General features: G+C 36.5%; 1 protein-coding gene across 4 annotated transcripts in view; it reads left to right on the top strand.

Moving 5' to 3' along the window:
• The window catches only part of ASCC3 (activating signal cointegrator 1 complex subunit 3), a 276,124-nt gene that overhangs the window by 22,235 nt on the left and 231,863 nt on the right, over nucleotides 1–22,026 (top strand). The window lies entirely within an intron of this gene.

The raw sequence follows: 22,026 nt of genomic DNA on the forward strand, positions 1-22,026 counted from the left end.
GAATATTGCAGAAATATACAATTATTTCATATTGCATTATGCCAATATATTTTATCCAAGTGTCATCTGTTCTCTCTCTTTTCTGTTTTTTTCTTTTTTTTTTGTCTTGAGAAAAATTACATGGCAGCATCTTAATTTACCAGGCAGAAGATGGATGCAGCATAAATTTTATGTGAATAGTCTCCTTTCCCCCATAACAGACAGGCAATTATTTTTTTTTTGGCCATTTGCTCAGCTTCTCCATACTTTCTTTTTAAGCATTAGGCAATTTAAGCTACGGTATGTAAGTGTGAGGAATTGCAAAGCCAAACTGAAGTTAACTTTCTTGGGCAGGTTCCATCTCCATTTTCAGAGCCTTCCTGTTGGTGGAAGGAAAGTTAGAGGACTGCGCAGGTGGTGCTACTTTAAAACTTTGTCATATCACTTCTATTTCTTTCGATAAGGAAAGGGGGTGGGTTTATTACAAGAAGGGCAGAGAAAGCTTGAGGGAGAGAGAACAGTTGCTGTGAGACTGGAGTTGAAGGATAAGCGTAGTGGTAGAAGGGGGAAGAGCATGATTAAAGGCTTCATTTGCCATAGGGACCTGAAGTTTATTAATTGTACAGAGATAAAGATTTCGATTTCTTTTTTTTTTTTTTTTCTGGATCAGTGAAAGGCTTTTCAGATATAGTCACAGGGTATGCAGAAATAGTTCCATACTCCTGCATAATGCCTACTTAACGCCTAAGTTTAATCTGTAAAATGTTAAAGGAAATGCTTGAAACCTTTCACTTGAAGCAAGAAGAAATAACTTTATTTTTATTTTGCAACTTTATGATCATAATTGTTTGCTAAATCAGTTGGCAGAAAGTTCAAGCTATCAGTTTTTATGTACATCACCAGTAAAGACTTAATTTCCTTTAGTTTTTGAAACAAAGACTTGCTGGCAAAATTTCTGTCTTGATGTCTTTACAGGAGTTTTAATTTGATAACATGAAGAAATTGTTTACTAATGTACACATACATTTCTGAAGATTATTTAGCCAGAGTCAATCCTTTTCTTTGCATTACTAAAGAGAAAAACGATTCTTTCCCTTGAGTGTCTGAAACCTGTATCTTATTTTGGACTTCTAAGAACTCTTGGTAATAAAAAAATAAATTTTCTCCCCATTCCTTCTTATTTCGGCCCTCAAGTTGCCTTTCCTTGCAACAATCTTATTAATTCATTGTTCATTGCACAGTGTGGATGTCAAGGAGGGGGTAAGACTAATTTGAACCTGATCATCTTTTGTTAAAGGTTGCAGTTAAAAGGGTGCTCTCTGTAAGAGTAGTCATGACTTGAAAATTTATTCTGGGCTTTGGATTTTACCATCACTTAGGGATTTGTTTTTTTTTTTTTTTTTATTACAGCAATTTTGCTGGTGGCATCATTAAAAGCAGATGGTGCTTTTAAACCTGAAGATAACCCATTTCTAGAACTAGGTCATAGATTTGCCGTATGAGATGGTATAACAAGTATGTGATTGATCATGCATACTGAAAATCTTACATTAATTGGGGTGATGCATTCATGCTAAAGACTCTGTTCTCTATGAAATTCTGGTTTTCTTTATGAACCAAGAAAAAAAGAACCATTAATATGAAAGGATATTTCTTTGTAAATAAAAATCCAGATCTGTAAGATACACTTTCATATTTTAAAACAGTGGCCGTGTCTATTCTTCTGTTTAGGAAGATATTTATTATTAAACAAGAAAAGAACATGCTGGTGGTGAGGATATTGGCGAGTGGACTTTTCTAAGACATTTCCATTTGATCCTTTAGCAAATTTTATTAAGATTGCAGATCACATTAAGAATATGAACATTTTTAGATCATTTCAGGGGTGACATCCTGTGTTTTTTTGTAGTGTGTGTATAGGCACACACATGTATGCTGTTCAGGTTTTCATCTACTTAATGAACTCTACAAAGAACTGAAATGAGCTTCTTTCTCCAGCACTGTATAGCTTACATTTGAAGTGGTTGGTGAGGTAGAAGAAATTCTTTGTTTTCACTATATAAGAACATTGCATGCTTCCTTTGGGACAGTTTGTTTATCTGGCACATCACTGGTGACTCTTAATTAGAGGAAAATTGATTCTTATGCTTGGAGTGATATGGGAGTTATAACTTATTTTCTGAGTGTTTAGGACACATACTTTTCATTGGGGACATAAAGTCTAGTAAAGCTAAATGACAGCTTCTGGAGCATGCTTTTTGCTATATGTCAGATCTTGTTGATGAGTATGAAATGGTAACGATGCGGTAACAAGTCCATTATTTAAAAACGGAAAGAAAAAGCTGGTAGCAGACTATAGAGTTTTGCCCAATAACCGTCATGCTTTTTTATTATTATTTTTTATTAAAATTCAGTCTGCAGTGCGTTCCTCAATTCAAGTACTCAGTTCCTAGTGTATGACACTTTCAGAGTGAAGACTTGAGGCATCTGAGAGCATTTTAGCAACTTGGCCACCTAACCCCTCCCAGGGTATCTAGGAAATAGTTGGAGGAGTTTAGTCCGTCTTCGGTTACACCATGCTGTTCTCAGAGGCTGTGTCTCTTTCCTCTGTGAACCCTTGCCATAGTTTATGTGCAAAATTTTTCTGAATTTTATTTTGGAGATACCTTACTCTATTTTCACACTAATGCAGAGGTATCATAACAGAACAGGAAGACATTTCCTATGGAGGTAAAATAACTAGAAGGGAAAAAAGGAAATGCAATCAGAAGTGTCTTAAGATCTAATTTATACTGCACAGATTATGAAAAATTGTGCAATTTATTCATCTCAGGCCAAGGGAAGAACTTTTCCCAAATAAAATTAAGAAACATTAATGTCATTCAGCATATTAGATTAAATGATGTTTCCCAGGCAAAATCATGTTAAATGCTGTATAAATGACTAGAAGAACACTAGGCTATGATGTGAAACAGCAGAACTGTTTCAAGAAAATTACATTGTAAGTAGTAGTTTGCATATTATGTGAGTAGCACGTATGTCTACTTATCTCTATATATGATATATTTATTTGACCATTAAAATAAGGCACAAGAAGTTTACCGCTTAGGTTCTTTTGTCTGCTCTACAGTTGCGACTATCTCCAGCTCTCCGCATTAAAATGTAACGGATACACGTACTTGAACTACAATATCCAGGGCTTCCATCAGTTAAACACAATCCAGCTGTATTGCAAACTGTCATAGTGCGAAGCAAGCCTTCCTTTTTATTTCATTTCTAAGAAGAATTCATTATTCATCATTTCTACTGCAGAAGAAAGATATGGCCTCTTCCTTGTTCCGGGTAATGAAAACTACAGTAAGAGACCAAAAAGTAGTAACGTGGAGTTTGAAGGTGCTGAATCCTTCCTTCAAGGGTCAAAAACATTCCTTTCAAATCAAAGTAGACCTGAAATCAGAAAAGTACAAGTTGTGGAATATAGGTTTTATATGATGGAAAAAAAAAAAAAAGAGGTCAAGAGTTGGGCAGCACCTCTTCCTTAATAAATCCATCAGTAATACATACTCTTCATTAGAGCCACAGGGTTACAGTTTTGTTACTGAAATTCAGTTCTTTTCATGCTTATTTCAGGATGGAAGTTAATAGATTATTTTGTTGTTTTGTTAAATAGGATTTTTTTTCAGTGTGATGTTTGTGTCTCTCTGAATGCTTGATGTAGCAACAGCCTTTTAGACAGTTTTCCCCAGGCTCTGCTGTGTGGAGCTCCGTTGTCTCTCAGGCTTCTGCCTGTAACTCTTTGTTAGTTGTCTTTGTCACTGGTGGCAATATAATGATTTTTTTTTTTTTTTTCCACTTGAGTTCATCTGCATTGTTTCTGTTGCCCTGTCCTAATCCCACCACAAATATCTGCCAATATGCTTTGCTGGTTGAACCTGTAAATGCTCTTGGGATCAGGAACAAGGGGACCTTAACTAATTTGTCAATTCAACGAACTGGCAGGAAGCTCCTCTGTGTCTGCCACCCGCCTTTCTGCAAAAGAAGTACAGAAGAGCAAAGGAAAGCAAAATCTGTTTAAGCTTTCACAGAATCTGGAAGGGACCTTTTCTCTCTGTAATACGATACTTTAAATGAAAGAAGACTCATTAATAAAAGAATGTGGGAAAGTTTGTCCCAACTTCTCATCTGAAGACTGCTCCAGAGTCTTGTTGCCTGGGTGGTTAAAATGAACCCTTGTTATCTGCTTTCTAGCTTTATTCAGGGATGGTTTTATGATCACTTTTCCTGTGCTACAGTTGTCCTCTTTTTTTTTTTAAACCAATTTAAAAAATGAGCATCAAAGAACTGCACTTGTAACTTTTTTCCAGACACTATTACGCCTTTTCAACACTGCCTTTCCTTTCATTTACCCTTCAGGCAGTTCCTTGCCAACTTTTAATTCTTCTATTAATGCTCATCTTCACGAATTTAACAAGTCCTCATGTGGAAAATTGCAATGTTTTAAATGAAGTCCAGATGTGAGACAACTGCTATTTGTTCATTTTCTAGATTAATGAAGTGTTAGACCAAGTGATGTATCATTAGTAAGCCCATGCTACGTTTATGCCATTTTCCAGTTACCTGGAAAGGATATATTTTCCAAAATATATCCTTTAAACTCTTCTCCAATCTTATTTATATTTTTCTTATCTGCAGTGTTATTGCATTTATAGATGTGTGCTCCATGACCTACAATTTGATGTGTCATTTTTTGAAGATTTATGAAAGATTATCTTGCACTGAAGCTGCGAGAACAGCGAGCGCTGAATTTTGATCCTAGCTTCGATGTGACCATTTTTATATCCATGCTCTTTTCTCTTTAACCACCTTATCCTTATAGCCAAAATTTTTTTCTTTAACTATATAAAAATTTGAATTTTAATTTAAAAATTGAAATTAATTAAAGTAACAGGTCAGTAATTAACACTGTCAATTATTAAGAATCAAGGTTTCCCTTCAAAAGGGAAATTTGTGCTGCAGTAAGGGACCTAGATAGTAAAGTCTGCTGGTCCGTGGAACTTGGAATGGAAAACATGCCTGGATACTTTCAAAGCAAAAGGCACTAAAAATTATTCCCCGATGTAGGGATATGAGCCAATAAATAAAAGAAACACATAGCAGGAGATGAGGTTTTTTGGTTTGGTTTGATTTTTTTTCTTCTGTAGGCATCTTTTAAGAAGTCTTTCCAATCTACCCAGTCAAATCTAGTATAGCATCATAGCTGGAAAAATACACAGTTCCTTTTAAGCAGGAAATTCACATATCAAACTCTTATTAAATGATGATTGCAGTTAAATAAGGAAAAGAAAAGGTATTCAGAGATTACAAAGCTTTTTCCGGAGTTAGACAAACTTGGATTTCAATGTGTTTTTTTGATACTTAGTTTTCAAAAGCTAAGTTGTATTTCTAAAACTATGTATCCTTCAGCCTGCAGCAATGACTTTTTTTTTTTTTTAAAGAAATTCTTCATGTCTAAACCAAATATAATGGACAAATCGGACAAATTTGGTAATAGAAGTAGCAGCTTCCCACTGCAGTTTGCAAATCACAGGGCACATAATTCATGGTAAAACAGGACTGGTCAGTGTTGTAATTCTGATCAGAATGGAAACTATTGAGCTCAGAAGTCAACAGATAATACATTTTTTTTCCCTGAGCACTTTAATAACAGTTGGTAATTTTTTTTTACTTTTTTTTTTTCCATGTATCTCATGGATACTATAGAAAGATGCATATCTTTTAGAACGTAGAAAGCCTCTGTGTTTTTGTTTTGTTTGTTTGTTTTTTAAATACTGGCTGCTGAATTAATTTCCAATACCCATATTAATATTGGGTAGTAGGTTACTCTACAAAATGATGGGTTGGTAAAGGAGATAAGACCCCTTAAATTGTCATGGATAATGTTCACTGTTGTGTTTGGACTTTTTGAGGGGAAAACACTCGGTGTTTTACAGTGCTGCAAGGAAAGAGCGTTTTTCGAGGCTGAGTAAATATCACTTTCATCTATTGTGATTATCTTCCAAGAAACCTCACGGTTCTTGGATTACCATCACTCTATCTGATGATGTCCCCTCTTGTTTGAACAAATCTTCGTCCCCCCTTACAATTGAAACAGTTATTATTAAAAAATGGTGATACTGCATTTCACATGACAGTCTGATCGTGACGAAAAGTGTGTCTAGACTGACTTTGATCAGTGCTCACCTCTTATTCTGGAGAATACATGTCATCAACTAAATTTCTTTTAACTCTGTTGTTAATACTATTTTATTGGTAGGTATACTTGTTTCCTTTTGCTTATAAAATGGAGAGGAAGGCAAGCAGCACAGAGCTAAAGCTATGAAAGCTATCTGTAGTTATTATTCAAATGTTAGGCTTTCTTAATTAAATCATACCCATGCATTTTATTGCCCTGCTTTGAGCAGTAAGATGAACAAATAAAATCTGGGTCATTCAGCCTGGAGAAGGGAAGGCTCAGGGGGATGTGAGCTGATCAGGTCTGATGGTAAGGATATCTCCTGTCGGTGATACCCAATGACAGGACGAGAGGCACTGGGCATGGACTGAAATACAGGATGTTCCATATAAACATAAAAAACTTTTCACTGTGAGGGTGGTCAGACAGAGGAGCAGTTTACTCAAGAGGTTGAGGAGTCTCCAACCCTGGAGACTAGATGATCTCCAGAGGTTCCTTCTAACCTCAACAGTTCTGTGATTCTGTCATTTCAGTTGAATAAATAGAAGTAATTGGGGAAAATTCTTCTGTTATAGTTTCTCCTAATTCTGTATTAACTTAAGTCTTCATTTTTCCTGATAGATTTCTTGCATTAAAATCAGTGTAAACTATTCCTTACACTAGTATGTTCTTTTTCTAAGTTAAAAAACTTCTTGTTTTGTAACAAGTTCCTTCGTAGAAGAATCTCATAACATAAATAAATTGAGTAGGCCTTTTAAGTACTTGTATTTTAACCTTACGTGTAACTTAATGAGTTGGGGTATACAGGAAATAAATAGTCCTTGTGTTGCAAGTAATCTCAATTAGATCTTAGTGACCTTAATTTCGTATGTATTAAATTGGTCTCCTAAATTAAGTATCTATAAATAATGGACGTTTTTGTTCAGAGAAATCATTCATTTAGCTTCTTGCATTAAGCAGGAATCTGCAATGGTCATTATTCTCTTAAGAGAAAATATAGAAAGTGTTAATTTACACAACCAAATTTCTAATACCCTTTAAAAGCCTAACATTATTTATGTGAACATTTAAAATTTTTTTCAGGTGTAAGCTAAGACAAATGTTACATTGTGAAATGATGCTGAAATATAGTTCAACAGGAAAGAGCACGTTTTAGAGCTTATAATGCAAACCAACTACAAAAGGATTTTTGAGTTCCTACAGGTTGCACACATTTGCTCACTACTTCAGGTAACCAAGTGGAAGAGCATATACAGCATTGCTCAAAATCACGTTACTTTAAAGTAAGACTAAGCAGGTCTTAAATCTACATTTAGATTTAAGATTTAATTTCCTACTAGTGTAGATTTAATTTCCTACTAGTGACTTGGGTGCTGTTTGTCAGTAGCACACATTACAGACACTGTTCTCTGTATTTACTTCTTGCTCATTGCTTTTAATCAGAACTTTAGTGTTAAATTTTACAAATAAAAACTGTATGTTCTAGTTATTAGTATCCAAAAATTTGATGACCTGAGAAATGTTTAACTCTCATTTCTGAACCTGAATTCAGTTTAATAATTCTCAGGTCTGTATTGAAAGTGATTCCCTGAGCAGTCTGAATATGTAATTTATTAAGAGCTCTGAACTCTCACAGTTCATGTTATAATACTGTGAAAAGTGCTTTGACATTTCATTTTTTGCAGACTTGTGTGGCGCTCAGTTGCCAGTGTTGAGATCATTCTTCTGACGTACTGTGCAGGCTCCAAGAGAGATGCTTTGGAGAAACAGGCTGCATTATCTGTGCACAGTACAATCAGCTCTGGCTCAATATTTGACTAATACTTTTGCTTGGCTCAGACAGCAAGTGGATCTTGTTTGCATATGCTGCGTAGCCATTCCCCTAGTTACAAGCTGACCTTCTCCATCAGAAAAGTGCAGCGTGCGGGCGTGAAAGTAGATGTGTACCTACCTTTCCTTAAGCAAGATATGACGTGAAGCGTCAGCTTTTTGCTGCTGTGTAGAATGCCGGGTATTGGACTTTGCAAATGCTTAGCTCCTCCAAATATCAAATGTGAACACTCTGCTATCGGAAACTCAGCTTTACTTGTCACGAGCTCGGCACAACAGTCTAACTGTGTGTGCTTCAGTGCTCCCAGAAGGTTCTCTGTTCCCTGTCAAAGCCCAAGTTTGGCTTGTCTGTTTAAGCTGCTGTGCCCTTCTCTTCAGGCTTAGGGCTCCCAGCTGCAGCTTTTCTAACTCATCTGAAGCAGAACCAAAGGTGCTCGAAGGGCCCCAGCGCAAGGCAGCTGTTTTCCCTGCACGGTTTTCATCAAGCTATTCTTAGGTGGAGAAAGACTTTGGTGTCTAGGGAAATTTGAATGTATTTTGAAATAATAATTAAACATGTGTAAGTGCAAAGACAAAACCTCTAGGATAAAATGCTCGCATTATTAAATTCAGTTGGAGATTTGTCCTTGATTTCAAAAGCGTTTTGTTTTTACTACTTGTCTTAGTCTCTGCTTATGTTTTTAACTTATTTTACAGGAGTGTTTTCTGAACTGTGTATGTATAAATAGCTGATATTTTACATGCACAGCCAGCAAAATAACACCATTACAAAATAGGATTGCACTAACATGTATTTCTACGTGGCTTGGGAAGGTTTTGCCACTTAGAAAAGCTTCAGTGTTATGTTGCTGTTGCATTTTTATGAGACTTTCCCACCGAGGAACTGGATATCTGGTTGCACACTGACTGGTTAACTACACCTTACTGATTTTAACTAGTTTTAATCCAATGAGCTTCACACTGTTAATAAATTACACTTGAACAACTGGTATAAGCAGATATATTAAGAACTTTATAAAACATTTAGCAAAAACTGAATGCTCATGTAAGCAGAGCATAGTCATACTGCAACTATTTCATTCAAAATGGAAAAAAGAGTTAGATTACATTAAGGGATTTTTTTTTTATTAAAACTTTGACTAAATAGCTTGTTTCAGAGCATGAACTATTTTTTTATGAGCTATCGTATTTATTACTTACTTATTTATCGTAACAGACAAAAGATGTCATGAAACTGCTTTCAAAAATGCATTAATGCAGGGAAAATCTTTGATATTTGAGGCCAAAGAGCTCTAGTGCTGGAGCTAGGCATGGACTCTGCAGAAAAGCAACAAAAGCATTCTGTGCTTCAGCATCTTGTATTACTATATATTATATATAGTATAATATAGTGTATTATATACATAGTTATATATTGCTATATTTTATTACTCAGCAATGTTTATTAAAGCCCTAAATTTGTGGAGATTAGGTTTTTGGAGGCTACATGTAAGAATAGCGAAAAATTGTGGTATTTTCTTTTGTTATGTAAAAGTCATTATTAAGCTGTTCCTTGTTATTTTTTAAGTTCATTACGGACCAAAAAAAAACTGTGGTAGTTAGGTGAGTGAAGGGATTTGTAAGTGGAATTTCACAATAAGGGGCCCACTGACTCTCCTTACCCAACATGATCAAATTAAAAGTTAAATACCCTAACATGCTAGTTAAATTGGCATTCTTTAAAAAAATACAGATGCTGAAAACATAAAAGTATGCATCCATGTATGTGGATATTTAAATAAAAAACAAAAAAGCTACAACCAGAAAGTGTTGTTTTGGCTGAACATCTTTCAAGAACATCAACATCTGTGTGTATATATCCTTTTGTAACAACCTTGAAGACCTTCATTGTAAGCACTGCCAGATACTTTCAGTGTTACAACTACATTTTATAGTTGATCTTAAGTGGAGAATGTGTTAATATGGACTGTCTATTGATAGGGAAAGCAGTTTCAGAAGATGACTTCATCTTTACTATATATAGGAGGTGCTAAAAAATAATTGGAAAAGGGTTCACAGGAGGTCCACTGTATAGAAGGTAGCTTGTGAAATAAAGCATGGAAAACTGAGGAAATGAACTATGAAAAAATAATTGCCGCTCTGGCTTGATGCGAAGACGTAGAAATAGTACAAACATATTTAGTGTGGGAGTAATGCATCAACGAGCTGTGGCTTGCAGGAAAAGGCACTCAGAGAGAGGGAGGGGATAGCAATAGACTGGCAGCATAAAACAAACATTTTGTAAATATTGGCTGTTCATCTTGGTGAGGAAAAAAATCTCACCAAGAGTTTCGGTTAACTTTCAGATTTTAGGCGAGTTTGTTCCCAGTGCTAGCATAGCTTTTACAGTAACCAAGCAATTTTCACAGTTAAAAGAAACGTGCATGAGCAGCAACTCTTAGATCTGTTACACACAGACCAGTTGTCTACTCCTTGTGAGACATTCTTCGGAATGCTGTAAGCTACCTAATTGCTCCATTTGGACATGGAAATTCAGTTGTCTGTAAGGGCTTTAAGCAGACACTGAGAATCAGGAGTAGTTTTTATTATCTCAATAAATATTCGATATCCATTTTTATAAAGGGCATAGCTAGACTACCAGTGCTCTTTAGTAATGGGAATTGTCACAGGCTGTGTCGGTATGTCCCTGTTACATACTTTCTACTATTAGTAGTAGTTTTTCATTATTACTGAACCACCGTTCATTTGGTATCTTATTTTTGCAATATTGAACAAAGTCTGAAGTGATAGCTAAAATGTTATCTAAAAAGGTACCTTAAAAGTTATAAATGGCTTATTTTTGATGACAGAAGAAAATGGAAGTACTTATCTGACTTCCAGAAATATTCATCTTCTGGTCCTGGAGAACTTTTCAACCAGCCCCACCAGTGATTGTTACTAATCTAGTAGTGTTCATAAATTTAGCTATAAGTTTAGGAAACCTATCTAGGATCCTTGTCTGAATGTTTACAAATGGTTATGAATCCCAAGCTTCAGTATCATAGTTTAGAGGTTTGTTAGAAAACATGGAAGAGCAATATCTAGTAATTTTTCCAGGTATCTGTGACGTAACAAAAATCAGGAAGTGCTCATAGCCAGAGTAATTTTTTAATAGTTCACATTCCTCCTACTTTCTATTCTGTCATTATTTGCCTATGTCCTCCCTAAAGTCACTCCAGAATTTAATTTCCAAACCTCTTTGAATTCAGTATGGCTCCTCTTTTGTCCTTGGACAATTTAGAAGACTTTTGGCAGGGAACTTCCCTGAGGACAGAATTTCTGTTGCTGTTGTATTACTTTCACATAGCTGTTTCCTAAAAATTAATCTGTTAGGTTTGTCTCTTAATAACCACCACACGCAAGTTTACTATAAGGAGATGTTCGCATAGTTGAAAGTAAACAAAATTCAAGTTGTCCTTAGAAATTATTATTTCTTGTTTAAAATCAATAAAGAAGTGGGGTAGCTCTTGTTGTAGGGCTCATTTGAGAGAACATTCTGTTCGAAAGGCTACTGCTTAACATCCAGTTTGACTTAAAACCAGATAATTTAAATGTTCCTTGCTATGTATATGCACCACATGAAAACTTGGATATGATACTATGTTGGTCTAAGTTAATCTGTATTTTTCCTAACATATTGTGAAATTATAACATTAGCTGTTAGTTTTGTGTATTTGTGTGTAGCCTTGCATCACAGATATTTTCGTGTAAAAGCAACGTGTCTCATAGAACATGTTTGCTTTTTAGCGTCAAAGTGGCTCTTCCTTTTGTTCAGTAAAAGGTCTTTCTAGCCCTAACAAATTAACATATCACAAAGCTTATTCCCCATTACCTAGTTCATAAAAGCAGTCCCCATTATGGGAAAGTACAGGCATATGTGGATCACCCCTGTGGTGTTTTATCTTTATCTTATCATCAAAGCTTCTAACTTGGCATGAGACTGGCTTTTCAAGCTCATATTCTTCTCTTTGTAATTTTATTAAAATTACTAAGAATTTTTATATTCAGACATACAAAGCTTGGGTCTCATTATTCTTGAACGTAGAGCTTAACTGCTCCGCTTTCATATACAGAAAATAATCCAGTTTGGGTTTTTTTTTATATACGGTTTTCTCCTTTTTTAGTTGTGGCCTTCTTTTTTTAAATCAGAAGTATACAGCTCTGTTGATGTCCAAGGACTGTTGAAACCCCAAGGATGATAGGAAACTTTGTCTTTTTGTGAAAACAGAGCCATGCTGTCTCCCTTCATAAGAAACCAAATTGAATGGCGTTTGAGTGCTGTTTTCTGAGGACATAACTTAAGAAATGATGAAAGAGCCACAGTGAGAGCCCAAAGATGCTAGGTTTCATCCTGGTGCTAAGAGCTGGTCGCTCTCCTTCCTGTCAGTAACTTTTCCTCTTTCCTGTCAATTCCTTCAGTTTTGTACTGAGAGAAAGCTGCTTGGATCTTTGAGGTGGTGTGAGGCTTGATCTATTCATGATCACTTTTGAATCAGGTTTAATATAGCATTAAACTTAATGAGATCTTTTTCTAGAGCAAGCTCCTGTAGCTGATAGAACTTTTAATTTTGATTTTCTTTGATGCAAAGAAGTTCTTTTCATGGAGACGTAAGGAACTACAAGTTCTGCAAGAAATGCAGTCGGATAACACGAGTAAAGATTAAGGCTTACTCATTAACTAGACAAAAAATCATTCTCCTCCAAATCATTTTGTGGAAGGCGGGAAGGGGGAAAACCCTGCAAAAAAAACCCCAAACAAACCAAACCTACAGCTGCTTGAGCTGCAAAAGTCACAGAGCAAGGTTTCCTGAAGCTCTCCATCTTGTGTGGTTTCCAACACCCCACGTTTGCCGCAGCTTTGCTGGCTGAAGAAGAGCTTGTGCTGGTGCGTCCCTGCCCAAGCCTGCGGACACCGCTGGGCTGGCGCTGTGGCCGTGCAGGGGAGAAGGGCAGGAAACACAAATAGCAGTCATTTGGATCAGTCTCCTCTGCTGGCCCCAGAAAATTTCTGTCTCTCTGTCAAATTAGAAGTTACTGAAGAGGCGTAAAACTTGTTTGTTTGTTCACGTACTGGTAAACGTGCAGAGTGATTTGGTAGGCCTTGCTTCCTTGGAAAGCTAGGCTAAAAATTAATCTTTCCTCTGCTGAAGCCCTTTTTTTTTTTTCTACACACATCTAAAGGAATACAAAAGGCTATGTTTCGGGAAAAACTTGTCTTGTTTCCTTCTCACCCACCCGAGCGTGTGGCAGCCCTGGGGCTGGTCGAGGTGAGCAAAGGTGTGAGGCCTTTGGGCCTCGTTCCCTGGGGCAGCCTGCTGGGCCCAGCAGCCTTTCATGGAGAGCTTAATCGCTATCCTAATTGGGATAAAACTAGCTTTCAGTATTAGGGTCCTTTACTAGTCTTCATCATCCACCTCCGTTAAGCAACCTGAATAAACTGCTTGGCTTTTTGGCATTTTCTTGTACCTTGTCGTTACACTTGAGGATAGCAGAAGTGTTGGACTAGAAGCAAACGGCTGCATGCTTGGCAAAGTCCTTTTTCTAAAACAGTCAGGTTTGGGAATTACTGTCCTTTAAGAATATCTGTAGATTTTTGTCTTTTGCAGGAAAGAATTCTGTGCCAACCACCACCGTGTTATAAGTATCTGAAATCATCAGTCCTAAAAAATTTGGTTTGGATGTTTGATTCTGATACAAAAACTTCTTCTACAAATGTATGTTTTCTGCTGGGTAAAGTGAGAATGTCTTAGCCCCGTATCTGCTTTGCTGTTTGCCCTCAGTACAGAATGAAATGGCATCTGGAGTCTCCTATTCAAGTTATGCTGTCTTAGATTTTTTTTTAAATATTTTTTCTCTTCAGGAGAACTTGTATTACTGAAATAGTGACGCAGTCATCTATCTAGTACCTTTACAAATACTCATTCAGTAATTCCAAATTTGCCTGCTCCCTGTGCTTAGAAAAGTGGCAAGTGCAGCAATTAGCTAATTTTAGCAGTTTTTTTCCTTCAAAATTCATAAATAGCTAATCTCAGAATATTTCTGAAGATAAATACTAGTTTAAGAAATCATGTAACAGCAAGTTTTTCTATGTTTAAATTGGTCTTCAGGGCTTCCTTTTCAAAAGGCATGTCAATAGTCTGCTGTTTGTAGCTGGGTTTGACATTATTTCTAATTACTGAAGTCTTTAGGCTAAGTAAGCTGGTGGAAGTTGCCTTGTAGCTATACGTTTGAAATTTTCAAAATTAGTGCATCAGTGTAAGTTTCTAATTAGTCAGTGTTAAAACATTGATGATCTTGGTGATCTCTCAAGTCTACTTATTTTCACTTAAAAATTAAGAAAATTTACCAAGGTGCTTTGGTTTTTGTGCTTGTCTGTCAAGTACATTAGGCAGTTTTAGTACAGACTTGCACAAGGAGCTGGAGGAAAACTTCTAGCAGATAGTTTAGAATTATGCTGTGACAGATTATGCTATTTTTTATATAAGAATAGAGATATCTGTAATCAAAACTGATAGGAAATTAAATAGGTAAGATGACTTTTTAGGCCTATTAAGCAATATTTGCATGTGCTTTCAATTTGATAGTCTGATTTTTTTGAGTCTTATTATATAAGAAAAATAATTATCTTAATTTTTTCCCCTGTAACTGATCAATTTCTGTGTTTTAACTTTAGATTTCAATTTGATTTAAAAGAAGTCTTGGCTAATACCAGTAGGCTGAGTCTTCTAAGAAATTAGTTTTCATGTTTTAATACTAACTTTGGAGTTTTTCTTGCTGTGATTCTACTAGTGTGTAGTTGAAGTAAAATTGCATAGTCATCTGTGGATACAGAAATAGAGTGTATGCAAATGTGCTGAAGAGAAACGATATTAAAAAGAACGATTGTCTGTGTCTTGTCTCTATTTGTGCATTGAACTTTTACAGCTGGATTAAAAATGTGTCCTGGGCTGAAGACCAGATTTCCAGCATTTTTTGTTGCACTGCAAATGAAGTAATAAGAGCAACCAAAAGTTGAATGTTGAGTAAGAATTTGTCATTAATGCATTATCTTTATGCAGGTATCTTTCCCAAAGACAATGTTATATGGAAACTTCTCCATCAGCTTCCTTACTCTGTCTTCTTCTATCTTAAGATCCTTAAGATCTCTCTGATGACAAGTAGTAACTTCTCATTCATCCTTGTGAAGCTGGCACTTGATTCCACTGGAGGCTGTCTGAGGGCCAGGTGCTCCTCGTCCCATGAAAATGCTTGCCCATCGTTCTGTCGTATCTGATCCCAGTGGTTGCTGAGGTTACGGTATGAGAATCCTCCAGCCCCCGTACCGATGAATAGTGATCAGAAATGCATTCTGCATACACATAGCTTATCAGCAACTCACCTTCAAAGTGCTTGAAGTGCATGGCCACTGTGGGGCAGGTACAGTTAAACTGAGCTTGTGAAGACTCTGTGCAAGTCTCCTGGGTGGAAATAGTTCCTAGGATTGGAAGATCATACGTATATAAGTGGACTTAATGTGCTGGGCTGCATATTCAAAAATGCCAGGCTTGAAAAAAGAAAAGCAGATCTGAGAGCAGAAAGACTTTCCCACACACCTAATACCTGTTGTTAATAACAATGGTAAGAAATTATGCTTCATCTGGCCTTTCCTGTTTTAATCGACCTGTAAGAAACATGAAAATACAGAAAAATTGCTTTTTGTTTTCAAATCAAGTGTTCTTCTATGATATTTAGATGTAAGAGATATTAGTCCGTTACTTTTCAGTAGCACAGTAGTAAATGGTGGTCAGTGTATATAGTACATCCACAAAGTTTGTGTTGAATTTTCTCATGGAAAAAAAAGCCTCTATCTTCAATGTCTTTGTTTTTGTTACTGAATCTTTTAAGCAATAGCTAATATCAGTTTTTCTGTCTGGTATTCTTGGGGTAGTATATCCAGACAGATTTTGCAGTAAGTCTGTAACCCAATAAAAAGGTCTTATTTTCCCTATAATTTTTGAAAGGAAGCAATCATTTCAGTTAATCAATAGCTACTAGAACAGAAGAAACTTGAGATTATGCTGTGGAGATGATTCTTCTACAGCTGTTTGAAAACTGTGCCTTGTGAAGCAAAATCATCTGCAAACAAACTACTAAGTGCAGGCATAGCAATTAGTTGTGGAGGTGGTACTCTGCAACCTAGACCAGCTGTTAGGCTGTAAAGGTAGAAAGATAGAGGACAAACGCTGTTTGGCTGACTTTGGTTTACTGTTTCATTTACTGCTGCAGAGCAGTACTGAGTACTAAGACTCAAGCAAGGTACAAGGACTGTTCCTAGTCTATTTTTGTTTGCACGTAAATCTCAGGAAAAATTTTGTTTTTTATAGGATCCCTTTCCACCTCATACAAGATAAGAAAATCAAGAAAATGCCTTTGTGATGGCAGAGAGTTTATGATGTCAAAGTAATACATTCTGTACCTCATATTTGAGGTCACACTAAGAACCTCCAAGGCTCCTTGTAAGTTGTGCCTTACAGAATTGAAAAGTGAATATAGCTATTTAACAATCAGAGTAAAATTTTGTTACAGTCTTGAACTGTGAGTTCCAGAATGAAGATATACTTTTTATGGCTGAGCCTTACTTGAAAAAATGGCTGTTTATCTGGAAGGCTGCTGCCTGTGTCTCCTCACTTTTCCCATATAACTAGCATATATTCAGTAACAATTATTAGCATGGGGACCTTGCCTCACCTTTCTAATACAATATGACACATCTTGTCCTTTGGTTCCTAGATTAATTGCTCATTGCACTTTCTTCCAGATACTAAGGCTATGCACATAAAGTGAAATGTAAAAATCATTCAAAAAAATATGAGTGGCCATATATCACACTATTCTACGTCTTTATGGTCACTGAGTAGTAGCTGAAGTCATCTGTGACCTTTGTTATTGAAGGCAGTGGGGGTTGCCTTTTCGGTGCGGTCTGTTACTGACTTCAAGGAACGTTAATAGTTTGGCTGGTATTCAAGAAACCGCTGATTGACACACAGTCTCTCCAACAGTTGCCCATTCTCTAATTTATCTCATTATAACTTATAAAAAAGGCAGCTATGAACATTCACCAGATTCCTTTGCCTGCTTTCAGGGTCTTGGATGTTGACTTTTCAGGCCAGAATATATAATAATCTATCAAATCTGAAATGCCTACACTGAGTACAGAATTATGCCCCTGTGCCACTTTCTGTGCCAGACCTCTCACAGATTTTTGCAAACAAGATTGCACAGATGTTTTTTCCTAACAGGCTGTCATGAAAGGGTCATGATCTGGGTAGCTATTTTTTTTTTTTTTACATGCACTGTTAAACGTTGTTTAAGGTTTTTCCATCAGCCATGTTGAAGTCATTAATGGCATTTAAGTTACAGGCTCAAGTGCCGGGAACACGTCTGCCATTCAGACCTGCACCATTTTTATTTCAAGCATAAATTTCCCTATTGTCCCCTTGTTGGAATAAGCACTTGAGATGAGTCGTGGAAGCTCAATATGTTAGAAATAAATATGATGCTAGGAAAGTGTTGAAAATATTTCCAGGAACATCCTGTTACTCTGGTAGTTTTTTCATTAAAAGCTCCCATTAGGCTGTCATCAACATGGTCCTCAGCTTCACTGTCCTTCTAAGATTCATTGCGTCTAGTTGGCATTTGAATGCTAGAAACTTCATCCTGCGGACTGTTGGATTGAATATCACCCTGCAAGCTCCTGGGTTTGATTAATGGAAAGCATTTCATTTGGAATGGAGTATAGTAATCAGCCTTTTAAGCTACATAAATTGCTAGGACTGCATCACAGTTTCTCAATTTGCCTTTTCTTCTCTAGAAGAGAAAGCAAAATGTTTAGAAGTAAAATGTTGTATCCAAAATTTTTTTCTCAACAACGTAAAACCTCTGAAGAAGCTCTCATTTTCTATAGTGAATATTAGGAATTTTTATGCAGTTTACACTAGATATTTGTCCAAAGGAGCAGTGCAACTAATTGGGGATTAGTGCTTCATCACTTGGAGAGGCTTAAAAGTAGATAGGATTGAAGAAGTTGCCTCATAGCTTTCTCAAGCTTTCCATTTTACATAAATGGTTACTTTGTTTTTCTTTCACTACTCCGCTTTGAGGAGTTTGAATCTTTGTAGACATACTCTGCAGTGTAGTAGGGCAATCACCTTAACCACCATCATAAGGAAGCCTGTTCTGTGCATTAGGAAATGACACAGCCTCCCATGACTAGTAATGTGTTTGGTTTTTGTAAATCAAGATGCAAAGCAACTTTAATAAGCAGTCGCTTCAGCATAGTGCCTCTGGCTGAACATCCAGGCATGAGACGGAACTGCGGCTGTCAGGACTACATCAGCATTTAGTAGGTACTGCAGGGTGTTGTGGATTTTGCACTTTTACAGCTGGTTCAGCCACTCCAACCTGTGTTGATAATTTCAATTTATACCATCAAAAAATAAAACTTATTATAGGAAAGGTATGTCCTGGCAAAAGGAGGCCCCTTTATTCAGATATTTTCTGTGCCTTGGGGCTTTGTTTCTCCTAGTAGGCATGAGGCAGTTTAACACAGCTCCTAATTTTCTCTTTCCTGCTTTTTGATTTATACAGTCAACCTGTTACTATAAAGTGTAAGTGCTTTCCAGTATAAGATTGATAGCAGTAGTGGGGTGGTTACTTTGTACAAACTTTGGCACCTCTTTCTCTTTTGAGTAAGATGAACTGTGTGGAAGTTTGTTTAGTTTTAACTCATGTTTTCTCTCTAAATTTTCATCAGGATTATTTGGGTAGTAGGACTATATAATATTAAATATATAATTCTTACAGTGCAAAGGTTTTTTTAAGAAAGCAAATTTTGTGCTATTTCTGAAGATAGACTCAGCATTCACTTTATTGAAGTTGGATCCCAATAAGTGGTGGTTGCTCTCCAGCTCATACTGTTTTTCATGAATTACCATAAGGTGCAGCTGCTGCTTAGATCTTTAATGGTGTCTATTGTTATAGAAGTTCAGTTTGTTGTTTAATTTGTTTATTACTTTGAAAATTAGGCTTAAAAACACCAATGAATGTCGAAGTTTTTTTTTTTAAATGGTAGAAATCCTTGTGAATGGACCCTGCCCTGGTCTTGGAAGTCTAAACAAATGAGAAGATTAAGAATTGAAACAGCGGTATTCTGTGGTAGTTCTTAATACCTTAATTAGGAGGAAGCAGTGGATTACTCCTATAGTATGAACAAATCTGATGATTAGTAACATGTTGATCATACAAGTCCTCAAGTTTAGTTATTTTCTGCTCTTTGAAAACTTTTTCTACCATTGTCACCATTTCTACCATCAATGGTAGGTGGTGACAGATCTTGCTCTTTAATTTGTTCTCCATCTCTCAGCACTTATACTTCTGTCTTGGTTTAGCTCTCAATGGTTGTTTTCCAACCGTGATCTCTGTCAGGCTTCTAGTAGGTGTGGGAGACATCTTGTCAATAAGAACAGGTCATTGCTTCTGGACTTCTGTATGCTTTAGCTTTTTCTCCTCAGTCTTGAACAACAAGCTCAGTCTGTCTGAGCTGTTTAAAATATTCTGAAAGCTTCCTTCCTTTTCAGACACCAGCAAGATTATTTAGGTGATACAGACAGTTCTCAAACTGCTGGTGGTGAATGAATACCACACTCTGTCCACCTATCAAGAAGGCAAAATGGAGGGGCTTTTACCACATGAGCGTTGCGTAGCCTGTCATGTGTAGTGCTGTATGGGTTCGGTTCTCTTTGACTGGTAGGCTCTCTGGAGAGTAGGATAGGCAGTTTCACCTTGGCACTCTTCTTTTGAGCCCCTAGCTCACTGGGGGTGGAGTAAGTGATACTGTTTTTACTTCATGACCTCTGGCCATGAAGTTGAATGCATCGTGTAACGTTACTGCTTCTTTGTACGGCTCTGCTGTTCTAATTGGTTGAAATAGTTTTGTACGGATGGTTTTTGTTTCAGAATATATTGGGAAAACAGGAGTGGAAAAATATCATCCTGTTCCAAAAAACAGTGCCATCCATTTCCCCATCAAAACTCATATTTTCTGATTAATGCTTTTGTAGCTTGTTCTTAACAGCTTCTGGTGAATAGAGGTGCTTTGAAGTCCTGTGCAGAGCTGAAGGTCTGCATTGGATGTTTTAGGGCTAATGTGTTGTTTGCCTTCTGTGGGTGCTGGGGTGTGTTTGTTTTGGTTTTGGGGGGTTCTGAGGGGCAACATGGTAAGCCTAAATGTGCTTACACTGTGTGTGCTGCGTGGATGAGAAACTAGTGTTTAAGCCCAGATCTGGTTGAATTGAAAGCATGTTGTTTCCCTGTCTTGCTGGTATTCCACAGTCAATAGGACATTAGCAGTGTTGAGGCAAGCTTGTAATCAGTTCTTTATACAAGTAAGATATTTCAGATACACTTCTTTTCTTGTTGCTTTTATAATTATTTTTTCCTTCCTGCCTGAAGCATTTACCCATGGAAAATACCTACTCCTCAAACTTACCAGTACTAATTTGCCACTTTCTTTTGAAATATAAAAACAAGGTCATCTTCTATCTTTAGATAATATTAGCTAAAATGTGGCAGTAAAGTGACGGTGAATAGCTATGTAAAAGAGAAGAACTAATGATCATTGTTAGTGAAGGCTGGATAAAAAGAAATCCATCACAGCTTGAGATCCTTGACAGCAGAATTGACGTCTAGCCAGCAGTTCCCTGTCCTGTATTTTTGTAGTTTGTTCCTTTTATCCAAGTATAGAATTTTCTATTTGTCCACATTTATTGCCTTCTTTTCTTTTTTTGCCGACTGCTTCTCCAATTTGTCATCATTGATTGTTCTAATGAAAGAAATACAAGACTTTTCAGAGCTTTTATTTCATGGTCTCTGCAAACTCTGCCATCACTGTACTAATTTGCACAAACCATATGTTTTTCACAGAAACCTTGAGGGCCAGGACTAACGCTTTTTCTTTTTTTTTTTTTAATTTTTAAACGACAGCTCATATTATGAAGTACAGATTGGCCTGAAGAAAAGGATCATTGATCTGATGCCCTTGGCACTGTTCAAACTTTTGCAAATATATGAAGAGGCAGCATAAAGTTATTTCGAGGTGTTCCCAGAGGGGACGAGTCTCAGACAACCGCAGAAAAACTCTGTTAGGGAGTTGGCAAATTAAATACAGGACAGCAAGAGACCTCTCTCTCTCCTTTTTGTAGTTAGAACAGAAATACTTGAATCCTACAGTGTTGAAGTCTTACTCTTTCATAGAACGTCACATCAAAGTACACCATAACTTTTATTTTTACAACCTGAAGTTGTATGAATACTATTAGCAGCAAACTTAAAGGACACTAAGGAGAAACTGCCATATTTTTCTTTTTGGGAATTGAAAAAAAAAATGGAGAAAAACTGTTTCAAGCATTATTAGAAATCAAGAATGAGTTCTGAGTAACTTACTGCTCTACTGTAATGTTTTGATTTTTGACAAAATAATTACAGATAAGATGGACAAGGAAGTGCTTTTAATATTTTGTGTGGGCTTTTTTCCCCATTAAAAGCAGTATTATGTGGAAAAGAGAACTTTAAATAGGGAACTGTGTTTATCTACCCTGCTACAACAGAATCATTTGCATAAGAGAATCATTGGGCTAATGCTTATTGGTATGGAATTCTGTTCTGGTGTACATCACCTACACCGTGTGTTTGAATTGCACATGCTCACACACAGAGCATTATGTGTGCAGGTTGTATAATTGAAGTTGATACTAGCATCGTCTTAATTGTTTCTTCAAATTCCTGCTGTACTCCACAGCTGTGACTTTTATTTATTTTTTTTTCCCTATAGGATGTGACTGTGAAAATGCAGTAGGCTATATCTCTTATTCACTGGAATGGGAATAACTTCCTATTTATCTGACTTCTAT

This window comes from Chroicocephalus ridibundus, chromosome 3 (genome assembly GCF_963924245.1).
Source record: "Chroicocephalus ridibundus chromosome 3, bChrRid1.1, whole genome shotgun sequence".
NCBI lineage: Eukaryota > Metazoa > Chordata > Aves > Charadriiformes > Laridae > Chroicocephalus > Chroicocephalus ridibundus.